We start from the raw sequence: 19,784 nt of genomic DNA on the forward strand, positions 1-19,784 counted from the left end.
TTGAGGAGCAGTACGTAAATAGCTTAAACGTTCTCTAATCTTGTAATCACTATAGTTCTGTAAAATCTGTGGTGTCGGGCTGCAAAGCACGAGGTCGCATAAACCCAGCAACACCAGCACCGCATAAATGCAAATTGAAGCGGCCCAGGGCGTCAGAAGAACTATGTGGACCGAAGTGAGCTTCTACACAAACGCGACATCGCAGTAATGCCACCATCATTATTTCGACGTTCTAATTTAATTGCCTTCTTATCACTGCCATCATTACTCGTTCCGTCATCTTGGCTTTGTCATCGTCACTATGTTTTCGACCCGCCGTGGTTGCTCAGTGGTTATGGCGTTGGGCTGCTGAGCACGAGGTAGCGGGATCGAATCCCGGCCACGAAAGCCGCGTTTCCATACGGGCGACATGCGAAAACTCCCGCGTACTTAGATTTCGGTGCACGTTAAGGAACCCCAGGTGGCCCAAACTTCCGGAGTCCCCCACTACGGCGTGTCTCATAATCAGGTCGTGGTTTTGGCACGCAAAAACAAGATAATTCTATGTTCCGTAGAATAATTTCTAGAAGAATGTTCATCATAAAAGAAGTGTATGTAAATGCGGATGAGATATGTGTACATGTGTAGCAGACAGCTGCGGTGACGCTGCAAAGCTATGACTGGGATTGTGGACACTGCTGTTCGATCAGGGGAACTTGCCTCTTAATATTTAGAGCTCTTGAATTGCTATAGCTAGGAGTTCCTAGCTAGGAGGGCCAAAACATTATTATACTTTCCGATTTAAGCAAATCCTAATCCGGTAAGAACGCCCAATCATGCTCCGAAAAACGAAACTGCGACGGATTTGACGAGGCTGCATACGCAGCTGTGTATGATTGACAGATAACTCAATATATTGCATATCAATCACTTCACCTTACCCATACGTCTCGCTTACCGCGAGCGCAGTAATGAATTTCGTGAATGTGATCGTTTTTTGTAGACCGCAGAATAGCTCTGTATTTTCACAATGAAATCGGCAAACACGAGTTGTAGCAGCCATTCTTGTACACGATAACGAATACCCCACAGCACGAGGTAAACAAATGGGCCTTAAAGCTGCGCGTTTGATGGTAAGCCACTTACCCATCTTCTGCGATGTTGCGATGCGTGCGAAGTCTTACAATTTCGTACGGAAAGCTAACCGCTGTCGGCGGAGATATCCCTTCTAATGGAGACTGCTGACGAACGACGCGTTCCGTAATTCAGCAATTATTATCAGTCTCGTCATAGGAGATAGCCAAGGATTTTATACGTACTCACGGGATCGTGCATTTGCATGAGTGTTTGAGTGTTGGTGTGCTTTTTGCATATGTATGTGCTTATCTCTATCCAAGTCCACATTTGGGAGAGAGAGAACGATTCAAATGAAGGCGGGTTCATGAGGACGAGATATCGTACGCAAAACCGAGAGCAATAAGTTTGCCATGTGAGATACGTTATCGGCTCGCATTGTTCGCGTTCACAGTCTTCGCAGTACAAGGTGACACGAGGAAGAATTCAGATTATTGTCTTTATCAGTTGAAAATATGTGACGTAAGCGCATATAAATGACGATCAAGAAGGATGGCGTGAACAGGAAACAGACGCCGACTAAGCTGAATTTTTTTCTTCTTAACTGACGTTTCTGCTCCCACACGGGAGCGTTCTGTAACGGCGGATGTGTGGAGCGGACGAAGAAGGTTGTCGCCCCCAGCGACAGACCTTGGTTGAGCTGAATCACGCACATTATCCTTCATACAGCGCTGTTACCTCCACACAAGCAACTTCCAGCCGAACGAAACGCATTCTTCCAAAGGCCCAGGGTACACACCTTACCAGCAGCACCTCTATAATCACCAATTATACAAAGAACGTGGATGCGGACGAAACGTCCCAACAAACAAGAGTTCTTTTTTCTCGCCTTCTTTGTTTTGAAAGCGATGGCGCTGCTGTCTTGCATAATTTGGTTAACTATCTGTACGGAGTGCTCGGGCGGCGATTTTTTTATCTTTATTCAGTTTTGGGCAGTGCATGTTGGTTTGCACAGAACATTCGTCGCCGACTTATATTTACCATGCGCCACTACAGTAAATTATTTTGCTATACTGCATCGTTTTTTTTTTTTGTTTTCTTTATGTCCTAGAAACGCGGTTTACGCTAGCACTGAAGGCTTTGGTTGCGCTGATGCAGCAAGGTTCCTGCGTAGTAAGAAAGAAAACGAGAGGACTCCGCATATACGAGGCCTTGGTTGTGCATTTGGGAGAAAATAGGAAGCTCGCATAGGCTGTTTAAATACTTATTGATATACAATTTGCTGATATAGAACTGCTGTCTTTGCTTATTTAAACTCGCTTGCAGAAGTATAACAACACTTACGAGTGAAGAGTTAAGGGCTTGCGAAGGTAGGCGTGAATCAAGAAGGCCCGCAAATAACTACTGTGGAGCACCACAATCTTGTCGGCGCACTGATGAAGGATGTAGGAGACTACGCAGAGGTGCGTTTTCCAGTACATTCGACCTCCATCTCAAGTTCGTCGTGTCGAAGATTTCTTCACGGGTCGCAAATCCAAGTGTTCGCAGTGAACCTACGAAGAAATAAATTATTTTGGATTGTCTAGGCACGTCCTAGAAACATTGTATAGACCTTCGCACGAACCTGTAATTAATGCATTAGAATTAGGAGCGTCAAAGTGAAAAAAATTGTATGTGTGAATTGTGAAAAGCCGTTCAGGTGGTAGAGCTACGCAGGGAATGAAAGAGCATGTGTGTATGTGTGTTTGAGCGTTCGTATGTATGTATGTATGTATGTATGTATGTATGTATGTATGTATGTATGTATGTATGTATGTATGTATGTATGTATGTATGTATGTATGTATGTATGTATGTATGTATGTATGTATGTATGTATGTATGTATGTGTGCATGCATGCATGCATGCTTAAAAAATCTCAGTGCCCTTCCATTCTAAAGAAGGATGACAAGCGAAGCTGTGTATGTGGGCGACTTAATGGCGAACTGCACCTCCGCCTGGGTCGGCCCGGCATTGCACTATATTCAGGATCGGCGCACGTATGAAGAGTACTTAACGCCTGCTTCACCACCACCGCGGGTCGGCCCGGCATTGCACTATTTTCGATAGCCGCCCACGTATCTTGTGTCCGCCCGTATATCCGCCCGCCTCTTGTGTCTACACACGGGCACAATCCAGTGGGATCTATCCCTTAACAGCTTCGCCGCAGAAAAGGACCGCACACCCAGGCACCTTTAGCTCAATAATTGGTATTTGAATAGCAGCCTCCCTCCTAGCTACGACTTCCCCTGAGTAACCAATTTGAATCTCAAAGGCCATGCTTTTCAAAAGTGCATGCTGCTGAAGCGAATGCAGATCTTGGAGACTACAGCCACGTTGTTAACCGCAGTACGGCGCTGCCGCATTGTGGCATTTATGCCCGGTAAAATTACTGGATGTTTTCCCTGCTATTCTCCCGTCTTTAGTAGGTTGAGCAGATTGAGCTGGGCTACGTTGCTGGTCATGAGTGTTCGTTGCAACGAGGCGGCAATATAATTACATTTTGGAAGTGCCAGGACAGAATGTGGTCCTTATCGTGTGCGTTAACCATCACAACACCTCTGCACCCGCGTAACGCTATTAGTTCGCCGCATGTTTCCTGTGCTACGCCAGTGTCGAAAGTGTCGTACTACAGCGCCCATCCGAGGTGCCTTCGTTCTGTCCTGTTCGCACGCTCTCCTGAAAAGCCTGGCATTGTGGCTTGGAATCACACTGTGTGAAAGAATTGTGCTTTCCGTGTGCTGGAGTTCATCGGCAATTCGACAGCATTTACGCGGCGGTGAGCATCGGTGCCGCGGTGCCAGCGAGACGAAGGGGCGTTTGCTGGCTAAGTCACATCTTGAAAGGTAAGCAAACCTGGAACTTTGTCGCGTTCTTGTAGCTTATGGTTCACGTAACACGCTTTGTTGCAACGGGGAACGGAGCACTTTCGGAACGTACAGCTTTGACCACTCCGATTGGGAGCCCGAGCCTCAATAATTGTGCGCACATGTTTATATCTGTGCTTGGAGAACATCACGCGACAACCCAACTGAACAGAGCAGCCACATTAGTGACGGTGGAACACAAGAACGCTCGTCACGAAAATTCTTCAGATTTTAAATGATGTTCTCTTAAGCGGTCATTACGGTATCCTCCTGTCGGTCCTATGCGCTATCGTGAGTAATATGATCGGGAACACAGGAGCGCGTGTCAGATAGCATTGAACGTGCCATGGGCCATGCCATGTGCCACGCATGCCATGTGCCATGCCATGCGTGGCGGCCGCCGTTGGAAACAAAGTGGAAAGGAGAACGCTGTTCTGAGAACCGTTGGCACTGCCACCATGCGTCTGCTTATACGAATTGCGGAACTTCGTATCACCAGCGCACATTGGTAAAGCTATTTGATATTGCGGTTACTGATAACTTCGTGCACCGGAGCGCGGCCGATAGAAGCACTGTTTTAAAGTGTAAACTTTCGAGAGCTACTTCTCTGGGAAATCTGTCTGTCAGCTTGGAACGCGTGAGAGGATGCGCTCTATAAGGTATACATCAGGTCCTATGGGGGTATATCTGAAAAGGCCTTTCGCTAAACTCAGGAACGGGCGCCTAAGAGCTGCGTTTAAAAAAAAAAGGAAAGCATGAGTGTAAAAAAAAAATTACTTGCTCTAAGTTACTGTACACGTAACCGTGCTATCGGCTATCGGCGGCCAGTGAAATGGCGTAAGCTGCGCCGTTTTCGAGAAACGCAGGCGCGGTGCCAGTGCCAACGGTTAGCGGAAGAGCGTCCCCCTTTCCCCCTTCTATTTTGGGCAGCGCCGTCCGCGTATCGCTCTAGCTCGGTTTCGTTGCTCTTTGCCGCGCATTCGTGCGTTCTCGCTAATAGTGCTCACGTTAGTACTTCTTACCGCTCGACAACGGCCAACCGGACTTTTCAATGTGTCAATCGCATAAAAAAAAGAAAGACCAGAAGCATTACTTCACGGTTTTCTTTGGTTTATTTGCCCCGGCGGTTTCGGTCGGCGACCCCGCATTTTTCAATGTTTACAGTAATTCCTCGACACGCAGATTTTTCATATATGTACGTAAACAGAGAAAGAGAGACTAACTGAAATAAAAAGAAAGCGTGAGAGAGAGTAGGGTGCTAAAGAGATTACTCGTTGGCAGCGCGCTGTCCCGCCCCTCATCATTGGCAGTATTTTGGTCGTATATATATAGTATTGACACGCATAATTTTTCTTGTCTTTATCCGATGACCGCATTTGACCGGTTACCAAATGTTAAAGCCTATCGCTGAGCGCAAGATGCGCATTTCTTTATCGGAAGCGTCTGAAATGTTATTGGTGGTTTGAATGAGCCTAGTATAAACAGCCGAAGCTTCGGATCCGCAAATTTTGATGGTCGCCGACAGCGCTTGACGCTATCGTTGAGCGTCGAGTGTCACTTGCTTTAGTGACCACAGGTTCGCCAAATAAAAGCTCGACGCTGTCGTTGGGCTTCGAGTGTCACTTGCTTTAGTGGCCATAGGTTCGCCAAATAAAGTTAGTTTCGTGATTCACAGTTTTGCTACTGTGTTGTCCACTGCATGGCACTACAGCATGACTATATATATATATATATATATATATATATATATATATATATAAAGATGGATGGATGCGGTGCGCTACCCCAGTGTAGAGAAGGAAGCACGCAAAAGTCAGGTTTACTAAAGTTTCGGCTGGTGGGCCACCACCTTCGTGAATGTAAATGCACGGTATCTGCGGTGTCCCAGCTAACTTAATCCAAGCGGTTCAAGGAAAACCAAAAGATTGAAAAAAAATGGTGCAATATACAAATATAAAACCTACGACGTTTGGTACGCAGTAGTCTGACGAGCAAGCACAGTAGATCTTAAAAATCCTATCGTGCAACGTGTTATTTAAATCTTTGCCTTTTTCGTGGAACCGTTTTGCGAACGCTGGCTGGGACACCCTGCAGTTGCAATCATATGAATCCAACGGGAAATGACATCAGAGCGAACACAACCTGATTTACTTGCAATAGTTGTAATGCAAAATGTTAGATACAGGCAAATTATTGTGCAAGAAAAAACCATTGGCCGCAGGCGGGTTACGAACCCACGTCTTCGCATTAAGTGTGCCATGAGAGGAATTGACCTCCTTCAATGTGCCGGTTTCGCATTCACTTTCTTGAATATTATATGTGTACTCGGTCTATATGGGCGAGGTATTAGCCAGTGCCACAATGTACGGCCATAGCGCTAGTTGTAGCAGATGGAACGTGAACGACATGGAACGTCATTAAACGTGATGGAACATGGAATGTGACGTTATGTGGATCGTGAACTTGGGAGAAATCAAATGGCAAATAAATGCTCGCACACTACCTGCTAAGGCTCCAAAGCTGCAGAAGTCTAACATTTTGCTATGTCAAGAAGGCAAAAAAGGGGGAACCAATGGGCCAAATTTTCGTTTGTCACAATCGTAGAAAGTCCCCCCCCCCAACAGGGAATGCCGCCAAGAAATAATGGAAACGCACAAATGATAAATTAAGAGAAACGAAAATGGATGCGATGGAAATAGGGCGGGTAAGATGAGTGAAATAGCGATGTGAATGAGATGCATAAATGAACGACGTGTCCCGCTTCTTTCCTTATTTTGGCGGAACCGACAGACGTTGTGAATTCCAAGCGTTTCGACTTCAAACTCTCACTACAAGCGATGATGCCCAGCTGGGTCCCATTGCCGGGACCATGGCTAACGTTACCTTGCATGGCGCACTTTCATCTATATACCAGTCCTGAACCATACATTCTTGAATCTCCAGTACCGCGGGCCAATCGAAGGCCCGCGGTACTGGTACGCAGCATCTTCACTGGTTACCTACCGAGGCTTCCTTCGAAAGATGTGCGTGACACCCTGACTCCTATACAGCAGTTGCAAACAATCGCCGTCTCTTTAACCTGCGTGGCAATTGCTTACGCCAACTGAACCTGCTCTGCCAGAATTTTGCGAGTTCCAAAATGACCTTGTAGAACGATTAAACTCCGCGGATTATATATATATAGTTCGAAGTTTGGGAGCACGTAGGCGCAAGCTAAGACTCTACTGACGCTTCGGCAGCGGGAGAACAAGCACAGCGCAGGGCAAATTATTTCTTAACTGAACTAAAGAAATGGCAAATACATGTATATGAAAGTAGACGAAGAGGACAACTTGTCGTATACAAACCCACGTCTTCACATTACGTGTGCGATGCTCTTGCCAATTGAGTTGCCGCGGCACCGTTTTCCCATCTCACTTTCTGGGTTATATTTATGTTTATCTACTACAACTAACCCTGGGACTGCTAAGCTACTAGCATCCCCACTCGCTAACCTCGGCGGTGGATGTGGAACATCCTTTCCGGTACAGGCGTCACGTCAGCTCTACGTGAACTTTTTTGGGCCGAGGCAACGGGACAATAAACCCACACAAGCCTTGATGCCAACGGGTAGCCTGTGTGGGTGCTCAACGCGGACCAGCGCGCATCTCGGGAGCCACGTGATGGGGGCCCTCCGGATCCGCAGTTCCTTCTCCTCCTCTGGTGATCGCGTCGCTGCTCTTGAAGGCGCGTCAATGTTAAGCCGTGCTCCACGCACGCATGCAGTTGATGCCTCGATTCTCAAACGGGCACTTCATTAGGCTGACCGGGTCAGCGCAGTCTGTTAGCGCGAGGCCCAAGCACACCGTAGCCACAGTGATGAGACAGACTGCAGCTGCCGTGCGACCGACCTCACCAACCGAAAATTTCACATGAGTGCTATTTGCAACGAATCATTTCTGGTGAGTTCCGCGGACAACATGCATGTAGAATTTTGCCACTGTTGTTTTTTTTTTTGCCATATTTCGGGGGACAGAGTTTACGAAACCACAACCAGTCTTAGAGTATCTGACCAGCTCACATGACCTCACTATGGCTCAATTACAATTTGCCAACGTAAGCGTGTAGATTTAATACTTAAATGAAAAGTTAATCAGTAAATATTTTGTGGGCCTCCTGGGCGTTGCATTTCTTGCGCAAGTATCGCCTGCATGTTCAGGTAATCCGCCTGTACATTTGCGATTGGGCCCTATATATGTTCCAACCGATGTCGAAATAACCTTTCCGGAAAAAAAAAAATAAACACAGTACGAAATCTCTAAACTATGATGCGGAGAATTCAGTATAACGAAAAGTTATCGCCTCAAGTCCTCGGCTTAGGATACAAGGCGATCGAATGCAGCAATAAATGTCCTAATTTGTACCACGTTCGTGAAAACTGCACCTACACCTCCCGTCTTCGCAATGAACTTGGAGGACGCCGTGTGTATTAGCTTCTTTTTTACATTCACCTGCGCCACAGCACAAGACACGTCACTTAGCCTTAAAGCAGTGCGGTTCAGGGTAAGCCACCTATACATTGGTTGCTACATTGTGATGGGTGCCATAATCGCACGATCCCCACTGGAAAACTAACTGCAACCTGCAGGGTGCCTGCTTTCGATGGAAGCAGACGATGTACGACGCGTACGTCACCGATTGATTATCGTCAGCCTTCACGCAAGCAGTAAACCCGGATTCTAACCCGGTTTATGTTATTGCGAGTTTCGGTGCGTGTTCTTTTGTGTTTTCGTGAATGAGGTTATGTTTGTTGGGTGTGAATCTGAACGTGTGCGTATATCGGGGAATATTCGGAAGTTGGAGCATTGATGAGGCTAAGCTGTAAACGGAAATAAGCCGAAAAGGGCATTTTAAGGGCTGCGACCGGCCTTGAGACTACATGCCTGAAAATTGTGCTCCCTTACATTGTTGTAGAAATGTTCAGTGTCCTCCATTTCACTCCCTCGCAACATGGGGATGAAAGAAGGAGGAAGAGCTTCAATATTACATCCTTCTTTAAGAGGGAGTTTAGAAAATAGAAGACTCCCTTTAGCGTAAACAGAGTTGTATTTTGTATTTAATGCGTCTTCTTTATTTTATTTTACACATCTATGTGAAGTAAACGAGCACTGAAAGATATACTGTCCAAATGTACTTTATATTTTTTTTTATTTCCGCGAAATTGGACATTTCAAACGTGCAAGCGAAATTCTTCAAGGTGATATAATCTCGTCGACCACAATGTCCTGTCGTGCTGCAAGAACGCCCCGACACCTGACTGCAGAAGCGGGACCATGCAAAACTTCGATGGCTTCAGCGGCACAAAGTTCTCGCTTCTGTTCGTTTTTCCACCAACTAAAAGTTAAACTGAAGTCAAAGCCCGCAAAGCACCACTGTCGTGGGCGCTGGTCACTGCACCCGTTTCGCTCTTGGTAGTTATGCGTTTGTGTCGATATGCGTGCTTGCGTGAGAATTTTGGCGATCATGGGAGAGTGTTAAGCATACTGCGGAACCTTTATACCGCACAAAAGAACTACCAGCTCCCGTGCGCAGGCCAGGCGGTGATCAGCCACAGCGAAGCCATCGCCTTGTCGTTATCTGTGTACTACAGTACACGGGAACAACTGACCGCTGCAACGTTAGTCGACGAGATATGTGGTCGTCCCTCGAATTGTTTGTGATCTCGCGCTGTGCGCCACGTGGGCGACACGTTTACCACAAAGGATTGAAACAACGGCTCTTATCAGTGGCCAACATGTGAGGGGAGCGAGCAGATGTGTCGCCGAGAGAGGATGTTGCCCACGGTAATCGCACGTGAGCTGAGCTAAAGAGAGGACAGTAGATGGTACCCTCCATTTGGAGCAGTTACACTCCAACTAAACGCATATGTTGTTCTTCCTGGCAAAGCCCTACAGGATGTGGAAGTAGACAAAGCCTCTGTATTTTAAAGCCAAACTTTATTTACTGACTTACCCGGTTTTGTAGTGGCTGCCTTATTGCTCGGTTGGTCGCTATATCGGTGTACATATTTGCGGATATACCGTGTGTACCAGCTAACATCATTGAAGTTGTTCAAAAAGAAAACAAACAGGAAACGCGGTGAAAGATACATTTATAAGAACTACAGTGTTCAATGTTCGAGGGCAGGCGACTTAACAATCTTGGGCTTAAGATCGCGTTTTGCACCGTAGTTTTTTAAGTATTTAATTTCCTTGAACCGCTTCGCAAACGTTAGTTAATTGGGACATGCCTCCCAACGAATATACTAAGGTTCTATGTGCACCGAATGTAAGCACCAGCGAACGGGCCCATAAAATCTTCGCGTTCTGACTGAGCATGCGCATCTCGATTCTACGTAACAAAAGATACCTTGCAACATGAAACCTGAACAAATAGTGCTGGTTCACATCCGTCGCTAATGCACATCGACATGTAAATGGAATGGCGAAATATACCTAAAACGCATTCTTTCAATTACTTTAGTTTTTTTGGTCTAGCCATTTCATATATTTAGGGTATTTCGTTTTGGACTAAAGACCGAAATTTCCCGATTTTTTTTGCACCGCTTAGAAACTTTATAAAGAATGGCTTAAGCCGGACCTCCCCCCGAAGTTCGCCCTTTCGCATCGGATAATAAGTGTAGCTGTTCCTACAGTAATGAACGCTGCCCACGTTTTGGGAGCAATTCGTCATGAATAAATCATATTTGAACATCACTGTTACCTGAATCCAGTATTTGACTTTTCGCATAAGACATAAGCGAAAACGGGCGTATATAAACATTATTTATGTTTATTTACTTATTTATTGGTACTGTTAGCCCAAAGGCCGATACAGGGTGGAGTAATCATAAAATAAGGTTCAAAGATCGCTACAAACGCGAGCGCTACACAAATAAATCCAAAAAATACAACTGCTTAGGTGTGCCAGTTTTAAACAAGAATATAAGCATTGTATTACAGGCACCGAACATTGCAAGCAACAACTGTACCATACAAAATAATATCTTCAACATCACAAACCGAAACTTCAATATCTCGTAGAATCATTTCAATCATGTCATGTTGCACAGGCTGCTTATCATTGCACAAAAAAAACTAATAATGTGAGAGGATCGTTACGTAGAAGAATAATAGGCCAGTACAGAATTTTCAAACTGTTCTAGAGAATCAATTTCCCTTATGCTATGCGGTAGCGCATTCCAATCTTCAATCGTTTGACGAACGAGGGAGTACTTAAATGAGTCAACCTCTGCTGGTATGGGCACATATTGGCCCTCGTGGCTAGACCTAACGGACCGTGATATACGTGACGTTCTCTTTCGTAAGTACGTTTGAGTGTCGAAATTGAAGTGGTTATGTTTCATTAAATAAATAAATTTTCGCCCAGCCACTTTTCGCCGCAATGAAAGCTCGGGCAAGTTTAGTTAAATGAGCGTCTCAGTCACAGAATCCGTGTACCTATATTTTGACGTAATAAACCTTGCTGCACGCCTCCGTACTTTTTCAATTTTATATGCTTCATTCTTCTCATACGGGTCCCATATTATGCTAGCATATTCTGTCACGGCACATACAATGCCAGATATGCAGTTAGTTTAACATCTCGGGGAGCAAGTTTAAGCCTCCGTCTTAGTGACCGAAGTTTAACCTCTGCAGTATTACATAAATTACTGATGTGTTTTATCCAAGATGAGTCATCTGATATCGTAATGTCTAAATACTTGAAGTGACTCGCTTGTTTTATTGGTTTACCATGTAACTTATAATTGTAATGCAACACATTTCTTGTTTTTTCTAGTTATTCACGCGTAAACAGTTTTTTCTCGTAATTTACTATCATTTTCCATCGCTTGCACCAATTGGTGGTTGATTCTAATGCTGAATCTACTTTTAATTGGTCCTCATGACACGAGGTTTTAGAATATATTAAGCAATCATCTGCAAATAAACGAACCGCTATCTTATGAAAAAAGCCATTTGTCATGTCATTAATATAACACAGAAACAATGCAGGTCCTAATACAGACCCTTGAGGGACACCTGTTGTTACTTTTAGAATTTTAGATTTGTTTCCTTTCACTTCCACGTACGGCGATCTGTTGGTAAGGTATGAAAGAATCCACTCAACTGTATTTAAATTAACTCCGATATCAATAGTTTACCAATCAAATCCGAGTGTGAAACGTGGTCGTAGGCTTTTGACAAATCTAGGCAGATTCCGTTCACCTGACCTGTTTCATTAATTACCTGGGCAAAATCGTGTACTGTTTCTGCAAGCTGGGTGATAGTGGACAATCGGCTCCTAAATCCGCGCTGGTTAGAAATAAATATGTTCGAGCTTTCGATATAGTTAAACAAGCTTTTTGATAGGATATGCTCGAACATCTTGCAGCAAGTACATGTAATTGAAATGGGTGTGTAATTTCGAACTCTGTTTGTCCCCAATTTTATCAACTGGCACGACTCGCGCCATTAACCAATCATTTGGTAAATTGTGCTGTTTAATAGACGCACGGAAAATTATCAGCAAATACTTTGCGATCCATTCCGAGTATTGTCTCAAGATGTAATATGTTCTGCACCTCCCGTCCCTAATTGAATGAAATGTCCTTGCTGTTCTTAATAGCCGCGTTTAGAAGAGTACAACAATAGGACATTGCATCACATTACTCGCTGGTCGCACAAGGTAAATAGCGGTTGCGTACTGAGACGCGAACTTACGCAGTATGGACGCTGCTGTACATTACGAATGGTAAGCTGTGGCATTGAGAGTGTGTTTACCTAAATACGTTACGTTCAACGAAGCCTGTCTACTTAGTGTAGTTAGTATTCTATTAATATTGTTGCGAGAATGTGTACAGGCCAGCAGTGAAACAAGGCTACAACATAGAGGCTAAAGGTCCGACAGGTTTAGCATGCAACCAGGTATGCTTTCATTGCGCATAACGTACGTTAACAATTCCAGTTTTTGGTAATATAATAAAAAAGCGCTGTAGCGGCGCGACTATCGCCTCCAAAGGAGCTGAAGAAGATGGGCTCCCGTGCCCGTACCGCGAGGATAGAACACGCTACCACGCCCGACCTCAGCGGATGCGATGTCGGCCGCTTCCGTGCTCTGACGGCACCATGACTGGCCGGCCTAAATGAGCCGTCGCCACGGCGCCTACCCCCTCGCGGCGTCCTCCCACAGCGCCGTTGCATCGGGGGCCCGTTAAAAATGCCCTGGTTGTCAAAATGAATCCTGAGTCCCTCACTACGGCATGTCTCATAGTCAGATCGTGGTTCTGGCAGATAAAACCGCAGAAATTAATTTTTCAGGCGCACCACATTTATTGCAAAGCATGTCCGTGTGAAGTGGCCTGTACTTTTTATCTTACTAAAAAATTTACAGAATGAAATGGAGAAGGGCTTACCATGACCCGTCTTTATTTGTTGTTTCTCTTAATGGGGGGGGGGGGTTCTTTGAAATTTAATAATTACGTATGACGACCCAAGTGGATGGAGGTGAGTTGCTCATATGATTTGCGAGCAGCTCTATTTGTCATTAAATAGCACATAGAGCTGCCAAAGTAAGCCACGGACATATCGCTGAACACTCGCTGAAAAGTGCACCTGTGCTCCCAAATTTGCTAGTTGTGCTGTTCTCGCTTGCAATGGCAATCGATGGTCAAGGCTTATTATCGCGGTGAAGATGATACGCGAATCTAAATGAAAATGCGTGTGTACCTTCCGTGACGCTGACGGAGAAGGAAGTTCGCTTATTAAATGACACGAGTGCAGTGCGCATGCTCCAGTGTCACACGTGTGAGCATAGATATGCGACTACAAGGGTTTCCAATAAACCAGTTGAAAGCAGGCGCGACATGCGTGTTGTACACGAAGCAAGACAACTCGGGAGGAGTAACTTCCCTCTTCCCTCTCCCCCAACATCTCTGCGATGATGTTGATGTGATGTAGTTGATGCTAAGTGGCTTCGCTCTTTAGAACTGGCGGGTTCTAGTGCTGCGCCCTAGCCGTGATAGCAAGTCTTCAAACAATAACATAAGGAAGTGTCAGTCTCACAAAAAAAAACAGAAATGAACAAAACAGTACAAAAATGGTACAAGTCTAAATCGTTACTATCTACTGTGTGTGGTCTAACGGTTCGTGGGCGTCCGTTCGCTACCCTCCACGACTGATGCTCGCCTTCCCGGCGCACCGTCTGTCGCAGGCAGTTGAAAACATTGTCCACTCCAGTCCCCATATGACACGACCTCTGAGGTCGTGGCTTCACGCTCGAGCGTCAGTTTCGTCGGACGCGTGCCGAAGCACGTCAGCTGCCACGAAACCGATCAAGTATCACGCACCAACGTGCCCAGCAGCACTCCTCCCAACTACTAGCACGGAGCAGCATGTTCTCCTAACTGCCTCAGCACGGAACCGGTTGCAAAGTATGGCCCGATGTGCCACGCTGTTCGCTGCGACGTTTTATCGTCTGCTAGGACAAAATGTCCGCCATTTCAAGCAACAAAGAACATCTCTAGCCTCGAATGGCGGGAACTTTATCCAAGCGGAAAGCTGATAACCACCGGAGAACCGTTGTTGCTTGCTTTTCCAGTTGGGAACGACGCGCGTGCATGCCAAGGTCACGAAGCGCGGTGAAAGCGAAGAACAGCAGCCAGGATAGCGAGGGGACGCCACGAGACGTTCATTTCCTTACTCGGCCGAAGCCTGTGCGCAGGCGCGAGTTCGAGCAGGTGCGACTGTCTCAAACCCTGGAGACACGCAGAATTGGTGTTTGAAGTCGTTTATGGGTTCGAAAGCGCTGCGGTCACGGACGCGGCAGAGAATAACTAGCGGCGTGGCATCGATGGGACAACTGCACGTGAGCAACTGAATGGGTGACCAAATGACGTTTTGCCTTATGTTCTGCGGCGCGCTCGTTATCTCGCTTCTTTTTTTTTTATTGAAATGAAAATAAAAGAGAGAGACGGTAGTCGCCTTATAATGGCGACGGCAACTCCTTTTCTCATCGAGGAAACAATATAAAAAATATGTAGGAAAACGAAAAGAAACCACTTGATACGGTCAGAAATCCACAGCACAGTCCTATACGCCCATGAACGTAACAGTATAGAAGTCAAATGCAAGTTGCATCACAATGAGTTCGTAAACACAGTCACAAACGCACACAAACGGCCGTGATGTAGACTTCGAGGAGCATATAAACTGATGAGGAATTACAGTGTTGAAACGATTCACGCACAACAGAAATGTATAACACGTATTATACAAGAACTAATAATTACGCATAATAGAAGAACGTTATAGTGACATCGTGTGATTATTCAGTGCAATACCTAGTATTTGTTAAGCATGCCTGTGTCTTCATAAAAATGTTCAAGTACGTTCAATGCTTTTCGCTGTGCTATTTTCGATGGCCATGGGCTCAGCAATTTTGCGAGTGAGAAAGGCCGGCGAGGATCAATGGAGTGTAGCTCTTGTTCTAGCTGCCGTCTTTGCATCTCGTATATGGGGCATTCGAAGAGTAGATGGCGAAAATCCTCATGGTAGTGGCCACAGGAGCAAGCCGGGGAAGGATCCCGTTTGATTCTATGTAGGAAATTTTTGGTGTATGTTGTTCCAATGCGCAGTCGATGAATTAGTGTCTTGGTGCTTTTAGAAAGTTGTACATCCAGCTGGTATTCGAGGTGAGGGTCTACTGCGTAAAGTATTGATTCCTTAGCGTTTTCATTAAACCATGTTGACATACACAAGTCTTTCTTTATTACTCTCAATATACGTTTTGTGTCCATTGGTGATAAAGGAATGAGTTGAATTTCTCAATCTTTATGGGCCTATTTAGCCATTGAGTCCGCTAGTTCGTGCCTGCTATACCAGCATGGTCCGGGACTCACTGTAATATCACTTCAAGTTTCCTTTCATTAGCCTGAGTTAAACTGTTCAGTACTGTGTAGGTTACTCGTGCGTGTGGTTGGCTGTCATTAATATCTTCAATATATGCTAAAGCCGATAAGGAGACATGAAACCCACTTTGTTGGGGTCTCATGTCTTTTGATAAAATGAGTGGCTTGGAGAATCGCCACTACTTCCGCTATTGTTGGCGACGACGTGCGTCCTAGTTGACAAGCGTACTTTACCTCTAAGTGTGGCATAACATAAGCTGCAATCGTACTTTTTAATTGCAGACCCGTCCGTGCAGACGTGAACTAGGTTCCTGGTACTTGTCAAATAGGTGATGTAACGTTAATTCTTTTGCTGCTAATGTGGGAACGTCGCTTTTGTTTTTAAGCCCTTCAATTGACGTTTCTATTTTCGGCGCTAGAAGAAGCCATGGTGGGTAGCAGAGGTCTGAGTGCCAAAAAAGTGATCGCGGGAGTCGTGATTTATGCTCTTGAAACAAGGCGTGTATCTCTGCACCCGGACGGTTCTCTGTCAGAGAGAGAAGGGGGTGTGCAGAATGATGACTAGAAATTCTGAAGAGATGTCGGCATGTTTGCACGCTGCGAATCCCCGTGAAATGCGGTTGCCGCGCTTCTGCAATAGTGAGGTGACTTGGCGTTGCTTGCGGGGCTCCTAGACACACTTGTAAACTCCGAGCCTGAAATAGCTGTAGCCGTCGGAGGGACGTCGCAGATAATTTGTGCAATATAAGGGCGGAGTAAGCAATTCTCTGACGCGCAAGTACTGAGTGGACGTGAAGCAGGGATGCAGTTTTTCGACCCCACTTCGTACCTGCGATTCTGCGGAGAACATTTATAACACAACTAATTTGGTCCTCCAGGGCGATCAAGTGATGAGTCAGTCGAAGCTGGTGGTCTAAAATCCCACCGAGAAAAGGATGTTTCCGAACCAGCTCTATCTCATGACCATCTATTGAAAGACCAAAATTCCTAACCTTTTTTCTTGTGAAAGGGAGAACCGCTGATTTGGGGATATCTTCATGCCCCATTCTCTTGAATAATCCCCTATTGCGTTCAAAGCTTCCCGCAGCCGATTCTTGACAACTTCTAAGGACTTGTTCGATGTTCATATGCAAATGTCATCAGCATACATAGATATGTTTGTCTGCTGGAAGTACTGCTGGTAAACCTGCTATTACTGCATTGAAGAGAAGTGGACTTAATACAATTGTTTGTGGAACTCCTTTGTCTATAGTGTATGCGTCTCTTTGGCCGTCATTTGTATTTATATATGTATATATATATATATATATATATATATATATATATATATATATATATATATATATATCTTTCTGTCTTTCAAGAAGTTAGCGATCCATTTGAGAACTCGGCCATGCACTCTTACAACTGAGTGTCCAAGAAGAACGTGAAGGTGACTGACCGAGTCAAAGGCCTTCTTAATATCAATAAAAACAGCAACAGCAATTTTCCCACAACTAATCGCGTGGCCAACAAACGTTACCAAGTCAACGATGCAGTACATTGTACATCTGCGTTTTCTGAAGCCAGCCATTTGATCTGGTAGACAACTGCCGCATTCTCGCCATCATAGCAGTCTAGTATCGATCATGTTTTCCATCACCTTTGAAACACAGCTCGTTAAACTAACAGGATGGAAGGAGTCAAGAGACAGTGGCGTTTGCCAGGTTTTAGCAATGGGACTCACGTTAGCGATCCTTCAACTCATAGGAACATGTGCTTCCTCCTACATCTTCTTCAAAACATGTAGGAGAGTGGACGTGCCTGTCGGGCCAAGGTTTTTCAAGGTACAATAAGAGATGTTGTAAGGACCAGTCGCTGTTCTTTGGCGTGTCTTCGAGAGAGCGTGCTGCAGTTCTTTTAGAGAGAATATCTAACACTGTATGAGGTAAAGTGGAAACATTTTCAATTTGCTGTTGCACCCAAAAGATAGATTGATCTTGAATTGATACAGGAGTTCCGAAATTTACTAGTGTTGCACAGGACGTGTTTTCAATTTCGCGTTCAGATACGCCAAAAGCTGTAGCAAGACTTTTTAAGGGACTACATTGTGATACCGGATGGCCAAGTGCGTTTATTAATCGCTAAATTTAGTTTATTAATCCCCCCCAAAATTTTGGCAAGGAAATGAAGGGGGTAAGTGACGTATAGAACTCACGCCACCGTTGCTGACCCAGTTTTTGCATGTCCCGGTTAGATTTTCTATGTGCAGCTTGACTTTCTTGATAATCTTCAAGCCATCAGGATGAATAAAACCGACTCTCTGATCTGCGTCTAACGGCTGGGAGTCGTTCATAATCTGCGTCGACACTGTTTTGTCCCTTGGGAACAGTTGTGTATCGCGTAGTCCTAGAGTAATTACTTAGTACCGATGACATGAACATGTCCAGGTCATTTACTTCGTTCAGTACCACAGAATTATATTCTCGAAACAGTTGCCAATTAGTAAGTTTAGTTATGTGGGAGATCTTGCCGGATGCATAAGGGGATGCGCTATGAGAATCGGGTAGTGGTGACTGCCCCGTGTCTCATAAACACTTCGTGGACGTGGACCACTGGTTGCACTCCAGCACCACGGCGCCAAGACACTACATTTGTGCCATCTACCGCACGGTGCTCGAAATAAGTTTCCTCCTCGCCATATGCGTGGCGCTAAATCGCCGCTCGCCCGCGCTGGCGCGGGTCTGACGATTCCTCTCCTTATCCTGCTCCGTTGTGCTGTCCTTCTTTTCGTGCTCATCTATTGGGAACTGTTGACACGCTCCAATAGATGTTCCTGTGAGTGTGATTTCGCTTGTTTATGTAGAATGTTCGTGACAAAGGGGGAGTCGGTTGCGTGTGTTAGTTGTTTGCAAATGTTACACCGAAAATCCAGAACTTCTGGCGGCTAAAAAATATCCCTGATTTATCCCAGGCTTTGAGGCCGACAAGAAAAAAAATCCCCGATTCTTCACCACTCTTACTTTTCAAAAAAGCACGTGATTTTTAATCCATAACTTCAGAGCCTAACAAAAACCAGAACGAGGGACCCTAAGCATGTACCAGTGGGAGTGTACTCTTTCTTGGCCCTCCTTCAAGTATGGGCATGTCCCACTTCATTTCTACATAAAGCCTGAACATTTATTGTTGGTTCACAGATGTCTCTACAACATACCAGTCTGTTTATAGGGTGGCAAAATTACGTTTGACGAATTCTTTTATTGACACGATCGTCTTTCATTTAGCCATTCTGTATAACACCTCTTGGGGAGTGCCCATTCTTGGTCCCTTCTCAAGAATGGCTATTTCCCACGCTGACGCAAGAAGTACAGGATCCCTAATTGCTGCTTGACACGAGTCGTACATTTCTGTTCGTACACGTGTCGCTAGCATTTTTCCCTCAATAACCACATGCATCGCTTTCGTCCTTGCGACATCACTGCGTATTTGTTTCACCCTGTGCATCCCGCGTGATTTGAACTTTCTATTTCTACAGAGTCTGTCAGCGACTAATTGCATAAATTAAAAAAAATGCATCGCAATAAAGCCGTGACATTCGTGTTGGATAAACAGTCCATGATATTGCACGTTGCCTAACCGTGATAGTAAGCAACATTGCACGCATCATTGTTAGTTGTAAGGCATTTAAATAACCACCTGAACAAACCTTCGCTCCACATAGATTCGATCATAGGCGTTGATCCTGCATTTGTTTCATTCCTTTTACTGCAACAGAAGTTAAAACTTTATACAGAATTTGCCACGTTCATCTTGTTCATTACGTTTCAGCATGTGTTGTTGAGACATGACTCATACATCGTTTATCTCTTGAGAATGCGGATATCGTATACAACATTTTACTAGGACAGCACTGAAGTCG

Source organism: Dermacentor variabilis, chromosome 9 (genome assembly GCF_050947875.1).
Source record: "Dermacentor variabilis isolate Ectoservices chromosome 9, ASM5094787v1, whole genome shotgun sequence".
NCBI lineage: Eukaryota > Metazoa > Arthropoda > Arachnida > Ixodida > Ixodidae > Dermacentor > Dermacentor variabilis.